Below are 5,715 nucleotides of genomic sequence, written 5' to 3'. Positions count from 1 at the left end.
TTTTTCTTTTTTTCCAAATGTAAAAACAAGAAAACTGTGTGGGAATGGCAGAAAATTTAAACTCTGAGGTTCTATTAAGTGATAAAGCCACACAATTAAAACTACAAAGTTATGGTAAGCATTATGCAGATTTTTTTTCTATAGAACAGGATTTTAGGATTGGGAATTGGAAAGAATTTTAGGATTTATCTTGTCTAAATTATTTTGTAGAGAAGAAAATTGGAATCCACAGATGTTTAATAATTTGCTCAAGTTAGTAGAGCCAGGATTTGAACTCATCTTGTGTGCCACCAGATCCAGTGAGCTAGAAAAGTTCTTGCTTTCAACTATTTTAATATTATGCTATCAGCTTTGAGGCAGCTAAATGGCACAATGGATATAGCACCAAATCTAGAGTTAGGAAAAATTCATGTTTGTTAGTTTGAGTCTGGCCTCAGATACTTATTAGCAGAGTGACCCTGGGTATATTATTTAACTCTTTTTACATTAGTTTCCTCATCTGTAAAATGAGATAGAGAAGCAAAAAGACAAACCATTATAGTGTCTCTGCCAAGAAAATCCTAATTGGGATTACAAAGAGTCAAACACTACTATAACAACTGAATGTGGGTACATCAGGAAAGGCTTCATTCATATAGAAGCTGGTACTGGATCTTCAATATAAAGGAAGGAAGAGACTCAATGAAAAGGAGGTGAGGAGGGAATACATTCCAAGTAGAAGCAAGAATCAGTGTGAAAGAGACAAAGCTACAATGGTAGTATAAAGGAAGGAACTTATCTGAGCTCTCCCTCAAACCCCTCTTCTAAACAAATTCTATAGCAGCAGAACCCACAAAAAATAGAGTGAAAATTTTTTGCAACTCAAACAGAGCTCTGGTCCCTATAAAGTAGAAGCAGGACTTGGTAGCCACTGAATCAGCAGCACCAGTGGCAGTTTATGGAGCTCTTAGTCCACAGAGGTAATTGGACTACTGGTCAGAAGAAGATTACAAGGGTCTCTTTGTTAGAACTGATGCAGGACTTTATTGCCTTCCCCATATAGGGATCCAGGTCTCAGTCTCTGGGTGCTAATCCTAGGTGAAAAGGAGCACTAGCATACGGGATCTTGTGGCCACAGTAGATCCCTGATCTACTCATCACATCACATTTCCAAGGGAGAAAAGAATGCTTATGGCCATTTTATACATTAGAATACTAGCCCGGTGAGTAGTAAACAGATCTTTCCTTAGATCATGGAAGAATTGAAAACTTACAAGTCCCTAGAAATATCTCTGAAAACAACTGCATAAAATCCTTGAAACTTGGGATAGTATATCATCTGCCCTGGAATCAGATCCTACTTTAACAAGTTAAAAGTCAAATAATAGATTGAGAAAATAAACCACAGAAGGAAAACAACCAAACAGACAAAAAACCCTCCAACTATAGAAAGTTAATATGTTGACTCCAGTATGTATATTACTATGGAAAATCAAAACATATAATCAGAACAAGATAACAAAGTTAAAGCTCCTACATTCAAAACCTCCAAGAAAAATAAGAATTGGTCTTAGGCCATGGAAGAGCTCAAAAATGATTTTGAAAATCAAATAAGAGAAGTAGAGGAAAAATTGGGAGGAGAAATGAAAGTGATGAAAAAAATTATAAAATTGAGTCAACAGTTTGGTACAGGGGACAAAAAATACTGAAGAAAACATCTTAGAAAGCAGAGTAGGCCGAATGGTAAAGGAAGTACAGAAAACCAATGAGGAGAAGAATGTCTTAAAAAAAGAATTGATCAAATAGGAAAGGAGGTACAAAAATTCACTGAAGAAAACAACTCCTTAAACATTAGAATTCACAAATAGAAGCTAATGATTTTATGAGAAATCAAGAAACAATAAATCAAAATCAAAATAATAACAAAAATAGTTGAGAATGTGAAATATCTCATTGGAAAAGCAACTGATCTAGAAAACAGATCCAGGAGAGAGAATTTTTAAATTATTGTACTACCTGAAAGCCATGATCAAAAAAAAAAGCATCAGCATAATCTTTTAAGAAATTATACTTGATAATTTCTTGAAAGATGTTGTCTAGGCTCTTTTTCACTGTGCTTTTAAGGTAGTCCAATAATTCTTAGATTTTTTTCTCCTGGATCTGTTTTCCAGGTCAGTTGTTTTTCTGATGAGGTATTTTACATTTTCTTTCTTTTTTTTTCTTTTTTTTTTTTGGTTTTATTTGACTGATTCTTGATGTCTCAGGAAATCATTCATTTCTATTTCTTAAATTCTAATTTTTAGTGAATTATTTTCTTGGATTAGCTTTTTTCTCTCTTTTTGCATTTGACCAATTAAAATTTTAAATGACTTGTTTTGTTCATTGGATTTTTTTTTTTTCCATTTCAGAAATTATGTTTTTCAAGGAGTTATTTTCTTTTTCCATTTCAACAGAACTATTCTTTAAGGAGTGATTTTCTTCAGACAATTTCTGTTTCATTCCCAGAATTCTCATTTCCTTTCCCATTTTTCTTCCAACTCTCTTTTAATATCCTTTTTGAATTTTTTCAAGATAGCCTTGTGAGATTAAGACCAATTTATATCACTCTTTGAGGTTTCATCTAGAGATGTTTTGCCTTTGCCTCAGGGTTTGAGGTCTGTTTTCCCCTGTCTTCATAAAAGCTCATCTATGGTCAGAGTTCTTTTTGCTTTTTTGCTCATTTTAAAAGCTTGAGGTCTACTTTTAGGGCAAAGGGGAGATTGTTCCAATCTTCCTCTACAAATGACAGCGGCTTCATGCTGCCTTAGGGCTAGTGCTGCCAGCTTCCTCTCCATGCTGTGTGGGTATGGCCAAGTCCCACATTATGCTGGGGTTCAGGGGTTCACTATTTGCCTTCTGTAGTTGCTTTGGAGGTCTCACAACTAGTCTGCTGATCCACTGGCTTCTGAATCAGTAGAGCACAGCAAACTCTGCTGTATTTTGGCTTTGAGCTTCCCATTAGATTCCCCCAGTCTCTCTGCAGTGTGCTGTATGGTGCCTTTGCTGGCCTGCAAGTCTTCCCTCTTCCCCCACTGCCCAAATGAGACAGACCTTTCCTGAAGTTCTTCCAAAATGTCTTCTGCTGGAAATTTGTTATGCCCAAATATTTGTGGTTTTGTTACTCCAAACTTATTCAGAGGCTTGTTGGTCTGAGGGAAGCCAGAAAGACCTCAGACAAAGACCTGTCTACTCTCTACCATCTTAGCTCTGCCCCTCCTTTCAAGAAATTATCAAGGGAAATTGCCTGGGTATTCTAGAACAAAAAGGTAAAATAAAAATTGAAAGAATCCACTGATCACCTTCTGAAAGAGATAATAAATGGTAATATCCCAGGAATATTATAGTCAAATTCAAGAGCTCCCACATCATAGATGCAGGCATAGTACAGGCAGCCAGAAAGAAACAATTTAAGAATTGTGGAAGCACAGGCAGGGCAACACAAGATTTAAGGATCAGAGGGCTGGGAATATAATATTCCTGAGGTTGGATTACAATGAAGTATCTATGCAGCAAAATAGTATAATCCTTCAGAGGAAAAAAATGAATATTCAATCAAATATTTTTTCAAGCATTCTTGATTCTTGATAAAATACCAGAGCTGAATTAAACTGTTTACATTTCTATTTGGGAAGATGATACTTGAAATTCATAAGAACTTTCTCATAGAGCAGTTAGAAGTAGTATATATAGACAGAAGATACCATATGAGTTGAATATGAAGAGATGGTATCATTAAAAAAAAATAAAGGGTAAGAGAGAAATGTAAGAGAGAAAGGAAAAGGTAGAATGGGATAAATTATCTTACATAAAAGAAACAAGAAAAACTTTTACAAGTAGAAGTGAAGATGGGGGTGGGGAGTGAGTGAACTTTAATCAGAATTAGCTCAAAGAACTGGGTATAAAAATCTCTCTTATTCTATAGGAAAGTAAGAATGAAAAAGAGGGAGAGGAGTGGTAAAAGGGAAGGCAATTTGGGGGAGGGAATAGTCAAAAGAAAAACACTTGAGGAAGGACAGATGAAAAGAGAGAGAATAAATTAGAAGATAGAATAAAATCAGGGGAAATACAGTTAGCAAAAGTAACTGTGAAAGGAGTTTTGAAGCAGATTTATTTGATAAAGGCCTAATTTCTCAAAAATATAGGGAACTAAGCCAAATATAAAAAAGAGATTCCCCAACTAATAAATGATCAATAGATATGAGCGATTTTCAGATGAAGTAATCAAAGCTAGCTATAGGCATATGAAAAATGCTCTGTCATTAATGATTGAGAAATACAAATTAAAACAGTTCTGATATATACTTATTACTTATTCTATATACTTATTAGATTGGCTAATAGGAAAAAAGGAAAATGACACAGTGAAGTGGATTTGGGGAAAAAAAGACATTAATGCACCATTGGTGGAATATATATTCAATTATTCTGTAGGGCAATTTGGAACTATGCCCAAAGGACTATGAAGTCTTTTGACCTAGCAATACCATGATGAGGTTTATAATCTAAAAGAAATTTTTAAAAAGAGGAAAAGGACCTATATGTATAAAACATTTTTAGCAGCTCTTTTCTAGAGGCAAAGAATTAGAAATTGAGGGGATGCCTTTCACTTGGGGAAAGGCTGAAAAAATTGTGATTGTGATAGAATACTATTATATTATAAAAAATGATAAGCAGGATCCTTTCAGTAAAACTTAGAAAAACTTAGATGAGCTGTGAAAATTGGAATGTACTGTGTACAAAGCAGCAATATTGTATGATGATTAGCTGTGAATGATCTAGCCAATCTCAGAAATACAATGATCCAAGACAACTCTGAAGGACTTATGAGGAAAAATGCTATCCATCCTCAAGAGAAAGAATTGATGGTGTCTGAATGCAAATCAAAGAATATTTCTTAAATTTTATTTTTCTCAAGGGTTTTGGGGTTTTTCTTTGGTCTTTGTTTTCTTTCACAACATGACTATTCTGAAAATGTTTTGCATGATCATATATATATTCTGGATCAAATTGCCTGACTTCTTAATGAGGATGGGAAGGTGAGAAGGGAGAAAAGGAGAGAATTTGGAGCTCAGTGTTTTAAAAGCAAATGTCAAAAATTGTTGTTATATGTAACTAGAAAAATAAAATTCTAAATAAGAATCAATGTGAAGACATGGAAGTGGTAAAAGGAATTTTGGGTGTAATAGAGAATCCAGTTTGGATGGACAGTAGTAGAGTGCAGGATAAGAAATAAAAGTTTAAAAAGCTGGAAACAGAAGTTAGGGTCAAGTAGTGAAAGGTTTTTCTTTCTTTTTTTTTTTTTTTTGAAGACCAATGACATCAAAATATTGAGGTGCTGGAAAAAATAACAGATAGTAAGTGATGTATTAAATTGTGCATGAGTTGAATTTTTAAGTGAAGCAATCTTAAGCAAAGTCACCAGTCTAAATCTCTGTTCCAGGGTCATCAAAGTCCAATCAATGCCAGGACAAAAGTCAAGACAAATGGAACTGGCCCAGGATGCAGTGGATGATTTTGGTGTTTTAGATGTGCACTTGCTTTAGCCACCTTTGTGGCTGTTGGAATAAAATGTTCTCATCTGCCCACTTCATCAGGGGAAAGTCTTTATTTGTTTGGGATACACATCATGCTCCAGTCACTGATGGCTTTTAGGTGCATTGGTTACTTTCAACCTGTTTTAACTCCTCTGCCAAGATA

The sequence above is a fragment of the Sarcophilus harrisii genome, chromosome 6, assembly GCF_902635505.1.
Source record: "Sarcophilus harrisii chromosome 6, mSarHar1.11, whole genome shotgun sequence".
Taxonomy (NCBI): domain Eukaryota; kingdom Metazoa; phylum Chordata; class Mammalia; order Dasyuromorphia; family Dasyuridae; genus Sarcophilus; species Sarcophilus harrisii.
The sequence above is the reverse complement of the archived record's forward strand: the minus strand, read 5'-3'. Positions refer to the sequence as shown.